Here is a 23956-nt window from a genome sequence, read left to right as displayed (position 1 = left end):
TCTGTGCTGTTGTCCACTGTGACTGGACCTGCTCATTCATTTGGAGGTCAGAAGGAAAAGCATTTTATGGCACAAGGCCAGATTTGCAATAAAGAGGAAACCAAATTAATCCTTGGAGTAGGGGCCAGCCTAAATCTTGATATTTGAATGATGTCAACTACACCATAAGAATCACGAGCATTCAGGCTCTGGTTTAGCATCTCTGACTGGGTGTAAAACCCTGTGCTCCTTCCAGATCACATGTTGCCATCTGTCTCTGCTTCTCACCAACTCTGTCTGGCCACATGCTGCTCTTTAGGGCATATGGATGGATCAGCCAGCAGAGAGGAGCATTACCTGAGGTTTCCTTTTCCCTTTACTCTTTCTGTGCTTCCTTAAGGTAACCAAGTCTGACCTCTCCTCACCCTCATAAACACGGAGCTGAGTTTGAACTAACTCCAAGTTCAGGGCATTTCAGGATAGAGGAAAAACAACTACAGTGCAGGTAGTGTAAAACAAGAGAAACTTGGCTTTAGGAAAGATAACCATGGGAAAAGTGGAGGAACAAATTCATCAGCATCTACTGTCTGGCAGGTGAAGCTGTACATTGATTAAAGTAGAAGTGGTGCACTGAGCTTCTAGGAGCAATCAGAAGAAGACAGAGGAATGCCCTGTATCTAGGTAGACATGCATGCTCAGATTCCAAAACCTGGATTAATATCATCTAAGTACAGAGTACAAACATAGTAACAGCTGTGCCAGTTTGTGCAGCTCTGCATGGCACCTAAATCCCAGAAATTTCAGGAGCTCAGATCAGACCCTTCACACTGCACAACTTCCCATGGTGAGGCTTTCCTCCCCCTCACCTCCAGGCCTTTAACCACCCTGCAAATGTAAGGCTGAGCCCAAGCACAGGGAGAGCTCCCTACCAACCCCACCCTCTCCAAGCAGCCTTCTCACACCTCCTTTTCCTCTCCTGGCTCATTTGCTGCCTGATTTAGCCCTGTGCCCTCCCTGTGGCAGTGCCAGGCAGGACAGCACACATGGTCTGTACTGCCCATGGCAGCAGGGGAGTGCTGGGGGCACAGAAACGCCCTGGGGTGGCTTTGTAGCTGATCCCTGCCAGCTTGCATCATCTCAGCCCCCGAGCTGTCTGCAGCCTGTCCTCAGAGAGCCCCACAGGTCCCCTCTCTGCCAGCTGCCAGCCACAGGACAGCTTCTGTTTGCCACTGCAACACTCAGCCAGAGCTGGAGCCCTCTTGTGAAACCACAGCACTGCTCCAAGCTATTCCATGGCTTGGACTCAACCAACACATCCCTCCTGTTACTCTTTCTGGGCTCAGTCCTGCGTTTCTCTGCATATGTTAAACTGGGTGGGGAAGAGAGTTTAACACTGTGTCTGAATTGGATTTTTTGCTCTGTTAGCTTGTGCTGAGTGAAGGGGGAAGGCAGATGCTTAACCCCCAGCAGGGTCCCACCACTAAAAGCAGCTTTGCAGCCTCCTCTCCCTTGCCAATGTTCCTGTGAAGATCCTCCAGGCAATCTGCACGGAGCAGGCTCTGGCTCACCTGCAGTCACTTGCATCTGTGAGATCAACTGCTTGGTGGCATCTCATCCCTGTGAAGGGCTGGAGCTGCTTCATCTCAGCTCCTGCTGAGTTCTGAGGTCAGCAGAAGTTGTGAGTCTCTGCTACAAGAGGAAGCTCAGTGAGTAGCAGGGTCTCACAGCCTCTGCTCAGATGAGATTGCAGCTGGAGATGTAAGTCAGGAGCCCCTGCCTGTTACCAGAGGCAGGATTTTGCTTGCATGAAAGGCAGATACTCCTCTTCCCTGTGTCCTGCTTCTCTAGGAACCATATTCCCCTCCTGAGCAGTGCTTACACCTGCAGCCTTTCACTGCCTGCCAGTGATGTTCATAGCCAGATCCACTTTGTGCTGCACGCTCTGCCAAACCCCACTGAGCATTAACCACCTTGTACAGGCTAAGGGAAAGCTGTGAAAGCCTCTTACGTTCCATGGACGCCACTTGCAAGAGAAGAAACAGAGTAAGGACCAAAATCAGCCTTCAGGACTTTAGTCAGAACACGGACAAGAATGAATTTGAATCCATTTTTTTACTCCAGAAAGATTTACTTTGCTGCCAAAAGCTTTTTAGAACCTTTTATGGGGGAGTTATCTCAGAAAGAAGAGGTACAGTGCCCCATGATTTTTTTTTTTTGGGAGGAGAACTGTACTTCAAGACATTTCTTTGTATTTCTGAGCCAAGGCACACCTGCCTTTTATTGATCTGTACAACTGGAAGGGAGCCAACACAGTCCCACAGAGCAAGACCCACAGCACAGCACGATGCTCCATCAAGCACTGGCCACCTACCCATTGTCATGTATCCCGTGGTTGTCACTAGCCAAGATCAATCCCAGGCTGTTCAGCACATTTTAGGAACCCAGGCTAATAAATCATTTAAGTGCCTCTCACTTCACAGATGGTAAGTGCAGTTCAATGAAGGTAATTATAAAAAAAATTACTTCTGGAGCAAAAAAATCAAAACATGGGAATATCTGTCTAATAGAAAAGGCCTGCAAAGAGATTTGGGAGTTCTAATAATTCTGAGGAGCAGGTTAAAGGTCTGGGAGCCTGACAGTAGGTTTTCCCTCTGATTGACTGAATCGATCCTGTCCTCATGTAACAGCTCTGGGCCCCTGTATCTACCAGATTTCAGGTCCTGAAAACAGTGTTGAGGGAGAAAAAAAACTATACTGGGCCTCCTCTCACTCTGATGTGCTGGGTTTTTTCCTTTGTGCAAATGCAATATCCATCACTAAGAAGACAAGATGATGGAAAGCTGCAGGTCCTGGAGGGAGCAGGGGACATACAAAAGCAAGGCCCAAACTCTGGTAACAGTGGCAGATTCAAAGTGAACTCCCAGATTCCATCTCACTTTTGTTCTTGGCTTTTGTCATGGCATGCTGTGACAGTGCCATTTCAACCTATTGCCTACATTGATCTTTCTAACACAGCAGAATAAAACTCCTCAGTTCTCAGTTGATACAGATAAAGGGAAGAGCAGCAGCACTGAAGATTTATTTACAAATGGTCAAACCACCCTCTCCAGCTAAGAGGCCACAGTAAGTGATGAAACCCCTTTTGTCTCATCATCAAGGCCAGGGCCACCAGCATCTCTGGAGTGCACAACCCAGGCAGAGGAGCAAGTCAGACTGGAGAAAACAGATTTTCTGAAGCTTCTTCCACCCCAGGAGAACCTGAGAGATCTGTGACTGTTCAGGCTCTGTCCTGACCCTTCATTTCTGCTCTGGTTCCTGTCTCTGATTTCTGATTGTCTCTCCTTGTTGCAGCCTCAGATCTAAGTACAGAAAAGGGCTGTCTCACCCTTTCTAGCCTTCGTGTAGCAAAGGTAGTTCAGCCAAACTTATCAGTGCTCCCAACACTGCTGAGATATAGAACCAAATACCAAATTGTTGGAATTTTTTTTATATGTACCATGGCAAAAATGAATCCAACAACCTAAAAAGTTCCTCCAGAATTCAAAGCAAATTCAAAACTAAGACTCAACGTAATCAGTTTACCATTTTTCTTTTTTTCACCTCAGTGAAAGATAAGTTCCTGACCTTTCAGCAGTTTACAAAGTTACTCTTCTTACTCCATCTGCTTATGTATTAAGCTCTACACCCAAACTTAAAAAAACACCGTAATTAAAAGAAAAAAACCACACACATAAGTCCTTTACATAAAGCTTTCAGAGTGCAGGGTGTTTACTTGATTCTCTCACCACCTAACAAGTTGTGATCTTCATTTTCATCTAAAGACATTACATTGACCAGCCCAAGGGTAAAGCTTTGTTTACAAAGCACCAGGTGAATACAAATGGCTGAGCCTCTTCCTTTCAGGACTCAGAACAAATAACCCTTTTTTGATTGCCATTACAATTTTAAGAGCATGACATTTAGTGATGCATTCTGACTGACCTGAAATGATTATATAAAGTAAGATGCACAGGCCAATGTGAAATAAGCTTCCAGGAACTGTTAGGAGATTAGAGATATGAATAGATAAATTTGTTGAATAGCTTCCTTGGACCTTAGAATTTCAGCTGGCTCTCAATAGCAGGCAGTCACAAGGCCCTTTTGATTGTGCAGAGTGGTAACAGCAGCATGAAACAAAGCAGCTACAAAAGAGAAGAGTTAAGATGAGGACAGTTTTGGTGAGATTAGTCACTGTGCTGAAGGCAGGAAGGACTGGCTCTGTACCCAAGACCTTGGAGCTGCTATTGTTTTTACACACTCCTGAAGACCCAAGAGATCTTACCTTAGATCCATCCCTGGCATTTGAGGATGCATCCCAACTGAATCAATAAAGCTTTGAGAATTACTAAATAGGAGTTAGCAGAAGTTTTCTGGTTTCATTGTTTGAAGCTTTCCTGTTTAGTTTCCCTAAAGTCATCAGCTAAATGAGTGCATAAACAAGGTATCCCTGAACTCTCCCTCCCTGTCCCACTTTAATCACAACTTTCATTTAATTAGCACCTCACCAGGCTGAGACTTCGCAAGGGACTTTATGAAAGCTGTCCAGTCATGTAAGCTGCAGTGCCAAGGCAACAAATAAAATCAAGAAATTAAAATCAAGAAATTAAAAGCAAAGAAAAGCTCCCACTTAGATTTACAGAGCAATGAGTGGCAAAGCAAAGCACAGGATGGATTCTCAGCAGGCACAAATCAGGGCCTGGGTTCTGTTCTCCATCTGCTGATACCCCAGTACATCAACTTGAGGAGAAGTTTCTCCTTTCACCTCAGTAATGCTTCATATTTGCATTTCCAGACATTAGGAATGTCTAATTAGGAACCTTTCAGTCAGGAATTAGGAACCTAAGAAAGAAAATCTGGAAACGAAGTTTTGATGCTGCTGAGTGGTAACTCCCTGCCCCTCCACACCGAGCTCCAGAAGGCTCTGTGTGTGTCAGCAGCATGATGAGGAAATGACACCCTTCAAATGGCAAACTAAACACTTGGCCAATCTGCATTTCTCCTGCTCATCCAGATGGACACCAAAGAGGGCACGACACTCTTCAAAAAGCACAGGGGACAGTGCTGGTGCCTTGACCAAAATTCCACACTCAGAACTGCAGGGATATGTCCTGGCCTGTGAATTCCCAGCAAACACATTCTGCTGTCCCCTAAAGCACTGTCCCCGTTATTTCCCTGGCTCATGGGGCACACCCTGATCTTCCTGCTCAGATTCCACTTGGGTGAAATTCCCAGTTAATGCAAGGATTCCCCTTGCCCTGCAACATTTTCTCACTAAAAGCCCCATTTCTGGAGGCTGGTGCCTTCAGCAGGAAGACAGCTGAAGCTGAAAGAGGACCACAAGATATTAGAATTAAGGTTTAAATTGAGGAGTCTACTCCAGCTTGTCAGCTGGGCCTAACTGTTGTTAGAACCACTGATAAGGAAATAAATACATACTTTCAAACATCACATTTCAAATGCCTTTTCTCGTAAAATTCTTTGCTAGGCATTGACCTTACTGGATTTTATTATATGTTGCATCCAGCTACATTAATAGAAGTGATGTTAATGCATTAAATTCATGTCAAAAGAAATTATAACTTTAAGAAAACCTTTTCTAAGGGGAAAATGCAATTTTAATGACATCAAAGCAGAGATTCATATGAAGAACATGTGCTCTGGTTTGATGAAAAGAAGATAATCAAGGCATCTTCCTGATGTATAACAATGAACCAAATAAATTATACATTTGAAAAATGAAATTTAAAAAAAAAACACACAAGAAGAACAGTGATTAGAAACTAAAATCACAGTCTAATCTCACTGTTTCTGAATACTCAGAGTTAGTAAGCACACAGTACTGAAAAATACTGTAATGCAACAGAGAAAGAAGAGTTAAAAAATCAATTAATAAGAATCCCACTGCTTTAAATACACGAAATATGTACAGAATCAAAGTGTCATTTAAAACATTTTAAAAACCACAGCAGGCTGTATTTTTAACAGAGCTTCACTAATGTTATCAGAATTGTGTTTTTAAACCCAGATTTCTCCTCTCATCAAAGATAATATTCAAAAGCTCAGTTTGTTGCTGTAGAACAAAAACATCCTTGAATAACATTTCATATTATTCCCTTTTCTCCCTCTTGGTTTCTGTGATGCCAGAATGTATTTTAATTCAGAAACATCCTCTGGCCTGTCAACTTTCAAAATATCCATCAAGCCATTTTTGCAACACATTGGGGCGAGGAGAGGGGGAACCAAATTTGAAGGACTTGTCAAAGCTCATTGTAATTTATGACAAGGATGGAAAGTACCTTTGACAGCAAGAAACTGCTTGCCATGAAACCACTTTGCACTGAAATAAATGCTGCAAACTAAACTGGGATGCCAAACTTCTTGCACTAGCAGGGGCTGAGCAATCCATTGCCCTTTTCTGTCACCAAATTGTGTCCCCAGCTCTGAAAGAATATTGTGAAAATCCAGACTCTGAAAAGCTCATCAACAATAATTAATGGTCTCAAGGAAAGGTAAGAGCCATCTTCACTTCCACCCTTTACTGAAAGCACACCCTGTCCCACCTTATTGAGGTATTTCTCAGGTTACCACAGCAGAGAGAAGGACCAACAACAGAAATTCTGTTAAATTTGGCACCACACACATTTCATGAGCTACGGGATTGTAAAACCTTGAAAAATCATCCTCTAATCTCCCAAAAGGACACAGGAATCGTTTCTGTCCCTCATTTCAAGGTCAAGAACTGAGAGCACGAAATTTCTGGCAAGGATGGGAGTCAACTCCAAGTCTCCAAAGTAACTTTATTATAATTTGAATTAAGTAGGACTAAAAAATCCCACATAGCAAAAAATGCTACCAGGTAAATAAAGTCTACAGAAACAGATAAAGAAAAAGTAGGACTGGGTAAAAATTCCCCATGTTGGAAGTGGAAGAGCTCTGTGGGTATTTGGGTTTTTTTAATAAAAGAAAGCTTTAATAGAAATGTCTTTTTCCTGGAAAAAAAATTGTGTGGATAACATCACAGATAAATAGCCTCTAGCTCTGATAAATAGCCAGTCACAACATTACATTTGGCAAAGTCTCTGCACAGAACACATTACTTTATCACTGTTGTCATTTTTACAGAAATAGCTTTGTACCAGTACTGTCATGGAGCAGCCTCATCCTCCCCAGGTTTTTGGGGTCAGAAATGAAGATATGGTGCAGCTGTCCCAGCAAGGGTGGCCAGGCAAGGCAGTGAGGGGATGCAGTGGAAACACAAGGCTGTGCTGCAAGAGTGGGGACACTTCAGAAGAGACAAATTCATTTCAGAAGGGGCAAATATGAACCAAAAGGGAGGGAACAGCCAAGCAACTCAGAGCCAGACTGGTGAGAGTGGGCTCTGAAAGAGGAGATTCATGAGCAGGACAGACTGAAAAGGACAGGAGAACACTGTGTTGTTGGGGCTTAGGCCTCAATCATCTTAGCACAATGTTTAGAGCACTTGGAACAGGTGAAACACCCAAAGCTTTTCCCTGTCCTACCCTGAGGCTGGAGAAGGTTTGAGCAACCTGAAACAGCTTCACACCAGTGAAAAGGGGTTGCAAGAGGCTGCTATAACTCAATGCAAGTATTACCCAACTAGCACTGAAAAGAATTCAGAAGAAGAGTTAAGATTAGTTGGCTCACAGAGCAGCCTAAGTCATCAATCTGTGGATTGTTCCCAAACACAATTGAGACTGAAAAAAAAATTTAGCTATGAGAAGAAAAGAGTCAGAGATTCCTTTTGTAAGCCCAGTGGTTGATTAGAATTGCAGCCAGCAGGTTTGGTCATTGTTGGTTCATGTTTTGTCTGTAAATCTGAAAACTGTAATAACATTTCCTACTGCCAAAGACAATTCAGAAGCAGAGAAAAGACAGTCTGAATGGCCCATCCAATGACTTCCATTTCTGAAGCCCTTCATTCCTTATCTCTCATTTAATCAGTGAAGGTTATTAACAGAAACAACCCCAGGTTTTATTGGTCCTTAATGCCAGGGTTGCTTGTTCAAATTACACTAGAGGTGCCAGTATGCAATCCATCTCATTCAGCCAAGTTACAGTGAGATTTAACTTCCAGTGCTAATAGCAAAGCTAAAAATTGTCTTTGCCATGAAAACTTTGAGGATTTCAAATAAGTTTTAGTGAACATTACCTTAGGCCATGTCTTTATTTTCAAGTTTCAGCTATTTATTTTTTTAATTTCTCCAGAATTCAATCTTTAAACGGATTTCGATTGTGTTTGGATGATTTTTTGCATTTGTCAGCCCAAGGTCAGAGTTTGGATGAGTGCTTTATTAGCTCAAGGGTTTTAACAAGTAGCATAGGAGCTGGAGATTCAATTAGCAGACAGGCCAGAGTCTTTTAATACTTAGGATGTTTTTTGGGATCCAGTTGTGTTTTGGTTGCTGTGGAATGAAGCCTCCCATAGGAAAAAAAAACACCTTAGGGCACTATGTCCACATTCTGGGATGTGCTGGCAGCACAAAAATTACACAGTGCCAGTTGTAGGCTTTTTCATTTTTACAGTGTTTTGCATGCAGGGGGATGGAACCAAGATAAATGGCTGCAGATGGCTGACACAGGACTTCAGAAAACAAACTGCGTTTACCCAGCGCGTCGCACATCGCCACTGCAGATGGTCCCTGGTCAGCAGGTCCTGCTGAAACCATTCTAAAGGATTGCTTGTAAAACTGGCTCTGAGATTAGAGCTGCTAAGATCATTAGTGTAGCCCAGTTTAAAGAAACATCATCATCCCAGCTCATTTTCAAGGATTTGTGATCAGGGTGTCATCGGAGCGTTCACCTTCATCTTCCTTTGGGTTGGCTCTGCGTCCTAAAAACTGATGAAGGATAACCTAACAAGGGCTATCTGACACCACTGACACAGTGCACCCCTCAGAACACAAATGTAGACATGAAGATGTTAGAGGGGACTATCACACATCCTTAGAGTCAAAACCACAACAAGAAAATCCAGATTCTAATCCCACTTTTCTCCAATGAGGACAACTCACATCAGAAAGGGAATTGGAAAAGACTCAGGGAGACAATAGGGAAAACTTCTATCAGGAAGGATCACACAGACTCTTCAGGACTCCAGCTTCAAAAAGAGATGCCAAGCAATTTATTTTAGGAGTCTATAAAATCATGAGTGGTCTGAAGGGCTTGGAGAGAAATTGATTGTTCAGTATCTCTCCCAATGTAAAGATGAGAGGCCATGAGATAAAGCCTGTGAAAGCTACGTTTGAACAAGCAAAAGGAGATTGTTCTTCAAGTAACAGAAAACAAACCTGTGGAACTCCACCAAAGGCACTCTGAACACAAAGAATTTACACAACTTCAGAGGGAGGCTGGGCCATGACTGGGAAGAGAGATCCAACCCAGAAATTCTGAATTCACCCACCTCCATCAGTGGCTCTAGATCTGCAGCCTGCCAGAGCATTTTCCTCAGCATGTACCATACCACCTGATTCCAAACAGCTTTTGCTGTTCTTTTGCTGTTTACCATTGCTAAATGGTACCTCTGTCTCTGACAGCCCAGAATGCCAGAGCCTGTGCTTATCAAGGACAGGGATCAAATGAAGATTTCTCTTCTTCTCACTTTTGTCTCTTATAGCAACCTCAGTGCTTGTAATGTAAGAAGAGGTCACACACTGATATCATTAAGGACTTCAAAGGGGATTTCAGCAACTTTGAGCAGATTAGTAGTATTCAAGCATGAGAAGGAGACTTAAGAAAAACAAAAATTGCCTGGGAGATGAGTTAATTCTTCTCTGAAATTAGGAGTTCTTTGAAGGGTAGTTAGTAACAAGAAATGCCTCAGGACAGAAGTGCATTGGGGAAGAATGTTTATGTAGCAACACATGAATTTTAGGGAGAAGAAATTCTGAAGTTCAAGGAAGTGTTGCCTGTTTCTGATAAAAGACCTTGTTTACAAGCTGGAAGATGATTCAGTAGTAGGGAAAAAAAAATTTAAAAGGTAGAATTCTCTGCTGAATTTAAGATTTTCCCCGTAGATCCAGAAGGCAGAAACTGTGAATCTTGTAATTCTTTACATACACGGAGTCAAAGCCAGCAGTCACAGGGTAGTTCCATGTACAAGAGTTCATGACCAAAATTATGCATAACCTCCTACTGCTCATCACTGAGAGACTCCAGCCAGGTTATTCAAGGCTTCCTATGATAAGATTAACAACAAGGGACACACTGAGCCTGGAGCAAAACAGCACCTAGGTCAGGGCAGGATAACTTCCAGTCCATCAAAATGGCTTCACAAACTGAAAAACCTAAAGGAGATGCAGAGAGATACTGACTCAAACTTAGGAATGCAAGAGGGCATTTTCATTATAGAACTCAGGGAAAATGGCTTATTGTTCACATCTAGTAGCTGCAGAGAAACACTGTGCACTGATGATCCAAAGGTGCCTTTTGCTCACAGAATTTCTCAGTAATGCAGAGACAGAGAGGGGATGCTTAGGGTAGATTATGGAGGGGGAAAAACGTTCTTGCAATAAAGAGCCAGTAGGTTTTGGACAAGCACATCACACTCACCCCAGTTCACACTCCGGAGGGCATGAAGGCCATTGACCTGCCTTTCAGGGCAACCTATGCCTGAAGTTTCAGAACAAAATAAATTATTCTTAATGTACATTATGCTACACAGTACCAGAAAAAAAAAAAAAAAGAAAAAAAAGCAATAGCAGAACAGATGTGTTAGAGATATTTTTGTGTAACTTTTTCCAAAGATCAGCAATCTCACTAAACAGTTCAAGTCTTGATATCCATCCACAGCATTTGCTTCTGTAACCTCCTATGACAGCAAGTTCCTGTGCTGAGTGATAAAACATTTATTTTTTGCTGTCCCATATTCATTGCCATTGATTTCATTGATTGACCCTTTAAATCAGTCAGTGCAAAAATATAAAGGGCATCTGATGGGGTTCCAGAGTGACCTAGCTGGACATTATATAGCCTCATGTGACAAGCTGCTGGAGTCTGAAGGGGAAGATATTCCCAATCCCATCAGATATCGAGGGTGAACTGAGACAATCCCAGTCCTTTGTTCAGATCTGTGTGACCCAGCACCACCTCATCAGCTCCTTTCCCACTGCAGTCCTTTGGTATCAGTAACCTCCAGGGGTAAGAAGAATGAGAGTTGATCACTTGAATATTTACCTTGATCCAGAAGGCTGTTGATGGCACACACTCTGCTGAAAACCTGTGGGGAGGAAGCTCCAACACCCCAAGGTCTCACCACGCCTGCACTGAGGAGCTGGAGAATATCAAGTGAAGAGTGGCACTGCCATCACAGTGGAGGTGTAGGGACAGCTGCTTTTCAAGCACAAGCACATGCTGCTCTGTGGATTTTCACAACTCCTCCAGCATATGGAGCATGTGCTGCTCTCTCCGAGCTGCCACTGCTGGCAGGAGCTGATGTTCTCACAGGTTGCATTCCTCCTGGAACAAGGTCAAGACTTGAAGGGCTGCCAGGAAATAAGGAGTGTCCTGTCTTTCATGCATAATTCTTAATGCTGTTCTTAAATATCATGCCATGCCTTACAGCTCAAGAGAGCTTGTGACTGCATGTGCACAGGTGATTTCAGTGTGTGACAGGGCACACTCAGCCATGCAGGCAGTGAGCAGTGAGAGATTAACAACTTCAACACCTCATTGAAACCCCTCATTTTCTTCATAGGACCCTCCTTGTGATCAGATGAATGTTTCAGTCTCTTCAGACAGGATAGGTACAACTGAATGCACACCACCTAAATTTGGCATGACTGGAGGTGTCTCACCTGGAGATCATTACCTAACAGTGGAAGGACACAGGCTTCTCCAAGGAGTGATTCAAAACCTGACATTAAAAGCAAGTTCAGGTTTCTCCACTGATTAGATAGGAACCAAAGAGGAGCTGGCTTTCTAACCTAATCACTTGCAGGCAATGTCAGCAGACTGTATTTCACACGTTTATAGCTATGATCTGTATTTGTTTGTAAGAGTAATTTCCTGCACTGAAAAGAAACAGGAAGGTGTAGAACTGTTTGCATAACATCAGTCCAGAGATTGCAATGGATTTTCATGGGTTACATGCACTCACACAGTACTGTACAACAAAGTGAGGCCAAGAAAACAGGTTTTATCACCTTGTCAAAAGTTTGCAAGAAAATTCTCTGTGTCAGGGAAAAGTGCACACTTACAACTTATGTTGTAGCAACACTGAAGTCTGGAGACATGAAAGAAATAAATAGAAAGCAAGTCCAAGAATGGCTAGATGGCTTCTTTTATGTCATCTGTCTAGGTTGTCAAGGTTCTGCAAAATCCCCACACAAAAACTCTAGAAGAAAGAAAAGACACAGCTAGACAATCCTGATGGAGATGACAGAGTAGCTCAGTACTTCCGAAAGCAAAATTATCCATCATCTCCAGTTCAGTTCCCTACACCAAAAGCAACAGACCCATAAATCTGTCTCTAGAATTATAATCTTGCATATTTGAAACACTAGAAAACATATCTGGAATATACTTCAACAAAGGCTCTAGATAATAAAATACTAGAGAACTATTTGTCCCTGCAGCATCTCTCTCGCCATCTCTGCTTGGCTTATGATCACCTAAACAATGGCATGGCCAAAACCTGCCGGAGTCACATCACCAGGCAGATATTTCCATGAATACCTCAGCACCCCAGTGCTGTTTTCATGGTTTAAAGGGACTTTAAAAGACCAAGGACTTGGTCCTGGCTGGAAAAAGTATATTTTATTTACATTTAAATAGTAAAATTATTATTATTTTGCCATGTGCTTTGCATGTTTACAACTTCTGGAGTTTTTTTTTTTACTTGCAACTTGAAGAGATAGCACATACTGAATTTATTTTAAATGGTTTCCTAGTCAACCCCCTGAACCCACACTATCCAGTACCGAGGCTAAATTCTCCACTTCAGCACAAACAAGCCTCGAAGTTCTCATTTCTCTCTGACTTATCTCTCATCTGTTTGAAAAACCTGACCAGATCCTTCTTTTTGTCTCACAAAAATTCACACCAAGAGAAGTAACATCATCACAACCTGTCAACACTTAGAGGCTAAACAAAGAAAGAAACAGATCAAGAAAACAGAGATAAAAAGCTTTGGTGCCCCTCTTCCCAAATTAATATTCCCAAAACGTGTTTGGAGAGAGGGGGAAGGGCCCATTGTTTGAGCTCCCACATCAGCCAATGTGATTATTTAACTAACTATCTCCATCCCCAGACATATCAAACGGAATGCAATGCCAGCTGAAAGTATTATGTAGCCTTCAGTGATGTGAAACATCTAAGCTCCAAGGCACACAGCTTGGCTGGAGACTCCAGCTGGCACTGGTAGTTTTATTGTACTGTGAAAAACATTAAAGTCCTCAGATGCCCTGCTGATCATGGGATCTGAGAAACTTTCCCTTTGCTGCCTGACATGTGCTCACACTGCAATTAACACACTCCTCTCTCTCTTTTCCCTGGCTGCAGATGTGCACGCACGCACACACTTGTGCACACACGTTCCCAATGTTATTCTGCCCAGGAACACTTGTGTTGGGAGTCTCTGTTCTGTTGTGCTTGGGAGGGGGAGCCAGGCTTTCCTCCAAGTGCTAAAAAAATCTGGTACCTCAACTTTCACATGGAGGTGCTGCAGCACATGTAGAGACCATTAAGGGCTGTGTTTTGCTTCCTAACTTTTCACACTTTTTCCTCCCTTTATGACATGTTTATTGGCCTTGGAGGGCGAGGAGGGATAACAGAGGAAACCAAGGTGCTCCATTCAGCTCTGACTCAACTATTGTACACCTCAGCCTCATTTAAGGGCAGGTTGCACTCGGCATGGTGGCTTGGCAGTGTGAGCAACTGCAACCATTAATCCCTGTTCACATCTGATTTTCGGCAAAATCTGAGCCAGTGGGCCCAGGGTAGTTAAATGGGCAGCTTGGGCAATTAAAAAAAAAAAAAAAAAAAACGGTTACAGATGAATATTACTTGGTCTGAAAACAAACCTGCAAGGGGTTTTGGAGACTAGTGCCTTGAGGATTAGAGCTTATTTGTGGAGCTTTAACAGGAAACTGCTAATTATCACACCTGCACAACTTTCCTTGAATTAGACCCTGGGGATGCACTGCCTTGCCTATAGATGTTAGCCAAAGCCTCAGGCTCTTAATCCACAGCCATCACCTAAAGTGAGAACAGAACAGCCAGCCACAGGGCATTTGCAATCTTAGTTAAGAAAGGCTATTGCACCATTTATACTGGATTTTTTTCCTACCAAGACAAACTACTTCAGTCCTGAACACTCTTCCAAGGAGTTTTACCTTCAGGCCCTTGCAAAATCAGCAGGCTGATCCACTAAAATGGTTCCACTCAGAGTGAATATGTTATGCAGCACTACAAAATTGTTGGGAAAACAGATTTGAACTCTAGGAGTCAAAGCAAATAGTATCATGAATATGACTGTAAAATAAGGGGAATTTATACTGACTCTTTATTCCTTTTTTAAATGGGCGTGTATTTGTCAAGCCTTGCCTTGGTCCTCTTGCTGAGATGAATACTAATTTCCAGACTTTAGAATATACAGTTTCAGAAGTATTTTCTAGAGCTGTTCTGCTCACACAGTCCACTCTCTTCACTACACAGGGTTCACTTCGTAAAGACGAAAACCAGGATTTTGTTCAAGAAAGTTTCATTTGAGGGTTGAAGTCAGGCAGTGGTTTACCCAAGGTAGATTTGCTGAACCAGGTGAGCCTGCATGTCCTGCAAAAATTAAGGTTCTAAAAAGGTTCTGGATGAGCAGCCACATGCTGGGTGACACTTTGGGAACAATCTGCCATTACAGGCTTCTCTACACTGCCCACTGCCTTGGTGGGAAGGAAGCCAGTCCCAAAGAGGCTGGTGTGTCTCCTCAGCATGATCAGCACCTTCTGAGCTAAGCTAATGCCTTAACCCTCCTCCTCCTCAGCAATCCCTTAGCCTGTGCATGGGCCTGAGACACAGCAGGAGCCTGACACAGCTCAAGGTTCCTGTTCCAGTGCTTCACTGAGTATGTCCACATGGAGCTTTGCACCCTGAGAAGACACTGAAACACCAGCACAAAGCATGTGCAGGACATAGCTGCATTAGGAATCCAGTCAACCCACAGCATCCAGGAATTCTCCTTCACTGTTCTCCAGCAGCTTCCCTCCTAGAGTGCAACACTCAGACAAAAGCTATCCTGATGGCAAATAACGCCTGGGACATTTTCTGGTTTAAAATCCACCTGGTCAACGGCAGAGACCACTGCCACTGCCCTTATCCTGGTAGCTGTAGCAGCCACTCCTGAAGCCTCTCTCAAGGCAGGCTCTCATTTTATTGACAGAAAGATGCCCAGGGTAGAAACTGATCCCTACATCTTACACAGCATTCCTGAGCTGCAGGCTGTGAGGTTGTCTCCAAAAATAACCTGTCAGTGCCATGCCCAGACAACAAAGTCCAAGCCAGAGCCAAACCTCTCATCTCTCCAGGTCCTGACACTCCCATGTAACATCACAGTGTGCCTCGCTCTCTGACTTGTGGACTTGCTGCAAGTGTGCTCTGACCTTACTGAAAGAGCAATGTCCAAACAATGACAAAGCACCACAACATTTTTTCCTTCTTGGCGCAGCCACAGGGTTGACAACCAGGTGGCAGGACAAGGTTAAGCAATGCATTCACAGAAGAAAGCACTCATGGGCTTATTTCCTTCCTTCTACCAACGTTTTTCAAATGTCTCAGCTCCTTTTTGTCTCAAACTGTTTAAAACATGGGAGCGTTCCAAGTAATAATAAACTTCTTGTCTTTAATTTATAACTCCTAAACTTGACAGAAGCCCAAAACACTTTTTTAAGCCTGAAAAGGTGGCAGAGACACATATTGTCTTCTCAGCACAAGAACTTGTGTGGCTGCGATGAGAGAGAGCTGCCAATGCGCTCGCAGAAATAGCAGCAGTATTTTATTTATCCCTGCAAAGCTTGGCCAGTTTATTTGCATCAAGGAGCAGATTTACCATGAGGGAGGGAAGTGCTGCCTCCATCCCTTCAAACATTGCTCAGTGTGGAGCCCATCCCAGCCCTGGGCTGTGGGTCCTGCCCTGCCAGCGCCTGTCCAGCTCGTGGCCAACATCTCCTGCAGGAGCACTGGGAAGGGATTGGGAACCCTCCTGCTCCAGTGTACAGCCCAGAGCCTGAGTCTCCTCTCCTCCCCAGCCTTCCTACTGCAAAACCTGGCAGCCAAACACCAGGCAATCCCACTGCACCCTCTTGTTCCTCCAAAGTGTGCAGTCAAGGGGCTGCTGCACATCTGTGCTGTAACAGAGGCACGGGAAGTGAGGGGAAATGCAAACACCAAATCCTCCATCTGCAGCCCAAAGTAACAACGTTGGAGGGCAGGAAAGGGAGAGGGAATGTGCTGCACACAGCAATACAAGAAGTAGGTTTTGTGCCAGGCTCATCAGTGTGGCAGGGTAATAAGGTCAATGTGAAAACAACTGGAAGGCACATTCCCCAGTAAACATGTGCTGAGTGAAAACGGCCCGACCTTATGTTGTAGAATCCAAACCCATTGAGTCAATTGCCAGAAAACATGACATGACCTTTCAGATTCAGTGAGCATCAGTTCCAAGAGCAGGCTGCCGTGCTCTTTTCCATTTCACTGCTGCCCCCGGAGGGCCTCAAGTCACCTGAAATAATAGCTTGGGCTCAAAATCTGCACTCCTTTAATGAAAAAAAAAAATACACATGGCATCAAGTCTGACCCTGGTGGCAGATTTTTTATATGCTTAGCTCAATTTCTTTAAACTAAACAATTGTGCTTTGTTTTGCTTACTTTTTTTTTTTTTTTTTAATCTTCCCAGAACTCAAGTTTTCCTACAGACAAGCCATTTTTTGGCAATGGAGGAAGCCTCTTGTTTTTGTGAATGAGGAAAATAATTAATAGCTAATGAGGTGCTCATTCCAACCCACAGCCTTCCCTGCTCAAACGAGTAAAGAAAAAACTGTTTCAGTTGGAACATATTCTCTTCACTTTCTAGCCTGAGAAACACATAAAGATGTATTTTCGCCCACAAACCTTCAGAATCTTATTTTAATCTTCAGAACTCAAGCTGCCCATGAGACAAGCAAAGCTGTACAATGTTCCAAGCACCAGCAAGATGAGAGCTTGTGATATTAAGTGCAATCCAAACTGTACTTTCCCTCCCACTGAATTATTTTTGCTGCTAAACCCTGATTAAAATTGTTCTCCCCTTTTACTGTTTTCCTGACAGACTGATGGGGCTGAGATTTGAAATAAATTCGGCTTTTAGGTGAAATATTTATTTTGGGGGACAAACAAGAAGGGCTTTTTTATACTATTCAGATTTTTCCTTTCCTCTGTCAAAAACAAAATAAAATTTAAAAAAAAAAGCAGAAAGGAGAGGCAGGGATCGGAACCGTCTGGAAATTGTATTTATTTTGACTTGAGCTGTGCCAACCTGCAGTATACAAATACTCAGTCAAAACTGCCTCCCATCTGTGTTTATTGTGGGGGAATAGCAACATCCAATGGCCAGTTCAATGCAGGTTAATTGCAGGCGTGTATTGAATTCCCTGGAGAGCCAAGTACACAGTTAGCTCCCCTGGTGTAATCTCTTTCTGTTCCATGAAGGAAATCAAAAAGAGAAAGAACAACAATGCCAACCCACAGAAGAGCTTGATGCCTCTCTGCACAGAGGGGGGGAATCTGCAGGGAACAATAAGAGTCTATTAAATTCTTTCACTGGCACTGGAGAAGTAAAATGAACATAAATTAATCAGCTACAAAAGATGGGACAAGTGTTGGTGCAACTCTATTGAAGTCGGTGGAGTTGTGGAAAGGATAAATTTAACTCAGGATCTTGCACTGTCTGCATGCTTGAAAGTGGCTTGTTGAAAAAACTGGGCATTCTTAGAAAAGAAAAAAGGAGTGGGAGAAGCTCCCTGTGAAATGCCATCCTTCAGCATCCCTGAACACTCACATTTTCACCACAGACATATTGACATTTACCATTTCATTTTCTTGCATTTATAAAGCCATTTAGCCAAGTTTTTCAAAGGCATTGACACACTGTGGTCCTCAAAGTTTGGAGCTTAAAAGACCCAGACTGACAACAGCTGCACTGAAAAGTAGTGCCCTGCAGAGGTGCAGGTTGGGCAGGGCCAGGTGTGCATTGGAAGAAGGAGAGGGGCAGCCTCTGGTCTATGTGAACCAGAGAAAACACACCAGATGTGGAAAAAGAGCAGGGAAAGGGATCTGTAGCTTTGTTACAGTCACAGCCTGGGAAATCCACAGGAGAAAGGCACAAAAAGTTCAGGGTCCTAAGGTCAACCTTGGTCTCCTTTTCACAGCTGATGTTTTATTCTGTGCTCTGCATGTGGCCTAAGAAAAGCCATAAAATGCTTAACAAAACAGGAAAAAAAAAGAAGAAAAATTGCAGTTTGTGATGTACCCAGAAGACAGAAACTCTGGATGGTGCCAGAAGAAGAGCACAGTCCCCAAGGCCTGGCAGTGAATGTCCTTCTATGTGCACACTCCCAGCACCCACATGATGGGCATGGGGATCTCCCTCAAAGTACCAAATCAGGTTTGGAGCTTTAAAACCTGGACCAGACAGGGTGAAGAGAAGGAGAAGGAGGCACTCAAGGGACTGCAGCATCACACACACTGGAGGAAAGGCAGAGCCTTGGCACAACTTCCCCACAGGCAGGTCCTGCCTGGAAGGCAGAGCCTGCTTCCACATGGAGCAGGGAGAGTCGGCCAGGCCAGAGGAGATGAGGACAGAGCATGAGAACAACACTCCAGGTGCAGAGTAAATCGCTGTCACAGGGAGCCACATTATTTCCCTGACATCCCCTTTTGCTCTGGGAGTGGGAAATCCACTTTAGCCTTAAAACACCTCCTTCCCAGCTCCCCAGTGAGCTCTGTGGCTGGCACAGTGACCTGACACCAGTGTGACCCCCCTGTCCCACTGCAGGAAAAGCTGCTCACCACCCACACTCTGCACCAGCTCCAGAGGGGCTTCATGGGGCAGTCAGCGCCTGCTGCCCCCAAACTCTTCATGTGTGCTCAGAATTTCAGCCTCTGAACTCTCAGCCTTGGGGGCTTAATGCATTTTCTCCTTCCTTTCCACATTGCCAGTGGCGATGTCCTTCTCACAGATCCAAATTCTTGGGGGCATTTTCAGCTCTTCCTCCCTCTTCTCCCAGACGTCAAAGCTGCCATTAAATCCTCCTGCCCAATTTACAATGCTGAAGCCTTTCAGCCAAGGCTCAGTCATCTCACGCCTGCCTCACTGAAGCTTTCTCCCCTCCAGGCTTCTGCCCTCATCCCCTCCAGTCCATTTATCCAGAGTCACCTACCTTCTCTGCCATCCTCAGATCCTTCTGCTTCCCAGCCAATGTTCATCACATCAAAGCTTATTGTTTTCACATTCAGCACCTTGCACAACTTCTTTTCTTTTGACTCTATCCACTTCCCCCTCTTTTCCCTTTCATCCTGGCCCTCCTCAGTTCTCCCAGGAGACAATTTGTTCATCACTTTCTTCCAATCTCATGCCAGAGTTTCTTGTATATGCCAGAAACCTTATCAGGCTACAGTTCTCTACCAGGTCAGACCCATATCTCTTATGTCTATGAGTAAGTTTAGTTCTTTCTCACTTTGTGACATCAAAATAACCACTACCACCATGAAAAATAAAATTTATGCCACACTATTGTGTTTACTTTAGTTACATCCCAGCCTTATGCTCACACTGGCCTCAGGTGACAAGCTGTTATTCTCAGATCTCACACCTTTTGGGCCTAGCAGGGTTATACAATCATTAGCAACTGTGCACCATCTCTCTAAAATCTATTTCTTATATTTCACCTAAAACTATTCAAACTCCCTGTTTCAAAGCAAAACCTTAAGCCGTTTTCCCATATTACAGTGCTTAAAATGAAATATCTGTAAGCATGGTGGGTTTGGATTCTTAAAAAGCAAAAGCTGATAAGACTTTGTTGACATCCATGAAGGATAACTGGCATTATTAAAGTGTGTTGAGCACTGGGAAGTTGGCCCCACAATCAAACAGTTGAATAGCTTTAACTCACTAATTCTGAGTTCAATTCCAAAGGCACCATTGCAGCCCTGGGATTTCACATTGCCAAACCTCTTTCAGAAACTCCAGAGTAAGAACATGTTTCTCTTCACTCTGAATTCTCAGTTCAGAACAAGCTCTAGGCAGAGGCTGCACATGGGCTGTTGTTCCAACTGCTGAGCCAAGGAGCTCAGCTGAGCCTTTCAGCCTGGAGCTGACACCTATGGCCATGACCCACGCTGCCCTCATTTACCTCCTGAATTAAAACAGAGCACAGTGACACATTTCCTGTCTTACTCCTTGGGTAGTCTCTCACACAAGGCTTCAGACTGCAGAGTTCATCATTAAACGCAGATTTTTCACCCCCAGGAAGTTCCAGAGGCCCAGAGAAAGATGCTACAAGCTTGAGTTCCTACAGTGGATTCAATTACAGTATGCAAGGGACATTTAAACAAGCTTCCCTGGGATAAATGAGAGAAAAGAGCCAGCACACTCAGCATGAGGAAAATAAAAAGCAATCTTCAGCTGGTGCCAGCCATGCATATTTTGAAAACCATCCCCTTCAGCCATTACCAACAAAAAGTCAGCAAAAACTTATTTTAGAATCTGAAAAGACAGAAATTTAAAGCATTTGGCGGCACAATCTGTTACTTAGGGACAAGCTCATTAAAAATGCAGCACTATTTACAGAAGGCAAAATGCAGACATGCACTTTTGCATGTAAAGCAAGCACTTATGGAGTGATAGGAACACCTTTCCTCCTTACTGCAATGGGAAGGAGAGCTGGTTAATTGTTCTGATGGATGGCCCTTTGAGAGAAGGTAAAAATTGGAGAAGCCAGTCCCAAACCTCACACAAAGGCCATAACCTCACCCATAAGGCCAGTGAGCAAGAGATTGGAATCAACAAGAAAAGAGCTACAGGGGGTTAAGAGAAGCTCAGGAGGAGCTATGGACTGAGCCCTGTCTGCAGGCACATTGAGGAAGAGCAAGGGTGAGCTCAATCAGGGAGCAGATCTGAGCAGCACAACTCCATGGCTCTGGGAGGAGACAAACTTGAGAAAGGAGAAGAGGAACCAGGAAACTGAGCTGCAAAGGCAAATGTCAAAACATGCAGAAATGGGAGCAGGGGAAACCAGAAATCAAGAGAAGTGACATGGTAGGAAGATGAGACTGAGGGAAGAACTCTGATTGTCACCCCAAATCAGAGGGGAAGGAGAGAGGAAGGACCCAGAGTGGAGGAGGTTTGTTATTCTCCTTTTTCCACTGAGATGCTTCTTTCCCCTGGCCAGCAGCTGCAGACTGCAGCTAAACCTTGTTGGAAAACCTCACCTGCTTGAGCCAGAGACTGACCTCACCATGGATTTAAACTGCCATGAATCTCTGGCTTAAATCAAGCAGTTACTCCTCATCCTGACTGATCAGGAGCAAGCCCTCGGGAGCAAAAGGTGCTATAAGACAATGAAGCATTTTCTTAAAACACAAAGACCCAGAGCATAAACAAACACTTCAAGCTCACAGCTACAAATTCCCTTGCTTTGTGAAGCCATCAGCCATTCCTATGATATATTCCTGATATATTCCTCAAGACAACATATTAGACATATTAGACATATTGTGTGTGCTCTTTAAAACATCTGAAAATAAACACAATAACTATTGACATCATCATTACCAGGCTGATGTGCTCTGAACCTTTTTAGATCCTTTATATTGTGATTTTAATCTCAATGGTCTTCACAGCCCATGGTATCCATGGTTCCCTTGGAAATACATCTATGTAATTTTACTTTAAGAAACCCAAAATAAAAAAAAAAAAAAGAAAGCAAGAGAGCTGTCAAAAGGCTTAAACCCAAGAGTTCCTGTCCAAGAAGAAAAAAGGGGCAGATTGGCAAATTGAAAAGGGTTAAAACTTTGAGAGACTTGCAAAATGAGTAGACCAGCCTGCTACAACTCCATGGCAACCGTGTATTTCCACATATGGAAAAGAAGGAACAGTGGAAGACAGCTTCCCAGTCAAACAATACTTTTTCCTGGTCAAAGATTTTATTGTGGCATAGCTCCACAACCCCACATGATTCAAAAGACTGAACATCCTTCCAAACTACTCTGGCTTCACCAAAAAATCTCCAGAAAAAGGAGATTTTCAACCCCAAGACCTAACTCACTTGGCTACTTAACACTGCTCCAAGCTTCCAATCTGGCAGACAGAGAAGCATCTTCTCTATTGGATAACTGGAGACACATGCTAAGATCAATTCAATCAAAACAGCCTGATAACAAACCAGAAGTTTATAAAGAAGCCAATCCCTTCCAGATTGTTTTGCTACTTTAAATTTTCCTACTCTGGGAAATATGAAGGAACATTTGGGGAAAATGTATAGAAGGAGCAGAAGAACATTCCATCTATACCAACATTTGATGCAATAAATATTTGGAACAAATTTTAAAAGACAATACAAAAAGCCCTTATTTCTGTGGGGGTTTTTTGTGTCTTACCCTCCACTGCCTACTCTGCAGCCCTTATATAAAAAATAAAAAGAAAATAAAGAAAATAGATTTTTTTTTTAACACAGTCTGCATGGAAAATGAATGAAAAGGAAATAAAAGAATCAGTATTCCTGGTGAGTAATTTGGCTAGAGGAAAAAGACAGATACAGATCAGATTCTTTTGATATGTTAAAAGCATCCCAAAATGCCTACGCTTTGGATGCTTTTACACAAATTATCTTTCATCATAAAAGTACAAAATACATATAATGGACAGCTCATCTCTCTCCAATGAATATGTAGCCACTAGCTGATAAGATAATAGACTAAACACTGACCTGTCACAGACTTGACGATCATAAAAGTAGAGTTTAAAAAGTTGGTTCTCATGTCTCAGGCGTTTAATGGGCAGGCACCAAGATCTGCTTCCAATCTTCAAACTCTCTTCATACTGTTCTGCCTTAATAAGCACAGGCATAACCCTCAGACTGGTTTTATTTGAAAAAAGACACTGTTTGTACAAATAATTCTCCTACAACCTCAGCTTCCCAGAACTCCTTCCCAGTTAACCTTAGAATGACTTCAGTGTCACTCAGTTGCTCTGAAACAGATTAAAAATCTCTTTATTGAGAGCAGCAGCCCAATTTGGTTTAGAGTCTGATCTCGAGAGGCAGCTGAGGCATCAGCTGATGGATAGGCTCCTGATAAACAATAATTGTTATTTCTGCAATGTGCAAAGCAGCTGAACAGTTGAGAACAGAGCCTCAGAACTGGAAGCTCTTTACTGGTGGCCTTCTCCATCTCCCCCTGGCACCCAGACTCCTCTCCACTGTGCCACAGTGCCCATGAGTGCCAAGCTTTTCTTTCCTACATCTCCTTCCCCTGCCACTTTTTCCAAGGCAGCACAGAAAATGTATTTTCAGCCCTAATAATTAACCTAACACACACCTTTGTTCCTTTACATGCACTGCAGGTATCTGATCCTTTTCTCTCCTACCCTGCAGAACAGCCTGTATCTGACAGCCTTCCTTCCCTTTCCTCAGTATCTGCCTTTGGAATCTCACAGGGTTCACCTGTGGATAAAAAAATCCTCCCTAACACAGCAGCTGAATTCATTTAAACTGGGCAGGACACAGATTTCTTTTATGTGCCCTGCAAGATGCCCCAATAATATTTCCTAGTTATTGGTAAATACTGCATTTCAAATGAGCAGCCAGCCTTAAAACAAACAGCCCATGGTGCTCAGACCTCAGAACTGATGGGCCTGGGTCCTTACAACAGTCCTACAACAATTCCACCATGAGAT

At 43.4% G+C, this 23956-nt stretch overlaps 1 long non-coding RNA gene across 1 annotated transcript in view; it reads right to left on the bottom strand.

The window, feature by feature from the left end:
• LOC143695164 (uncharacterized) overlaps positions 1–23062 on the bottom strand; it is a 48536-nt gene extending 25474 nt beyond the window's left edge. The window contains exon 1 of the long non-coding RNA XR_013184140.1: positions 22989–23062. This is a non-coding gene — a long non-coding RNA (uncharacterized LOC143695164). The remainder of the gene's footprint in view (positions 1–22988) is intronic.
• Between the last annotated feature and the right edge of the window lie 894 nt (positions 23063–23956).

This window comes from Agelaius phoeniceus, chromosome 13 (genome assembly GCF_051311805.1).
Source record: "Agelaius phoeniceus isolate bAgePho1 chromosome 13, bAgePho1.hap1, whole genome shotgun sequence".
Taxonomy (NCBI): Eukaryota; Metazoa; Chordata; class Aves; order Passeriformes; family Icteridae; genus Agelaius; species Agelaius phoeniceus.
The sequence above is the reverse complement of the archived record's forward strand: the minus strand, read 5'-3'. Positions and strand labels throughout refer to the sequence as shown.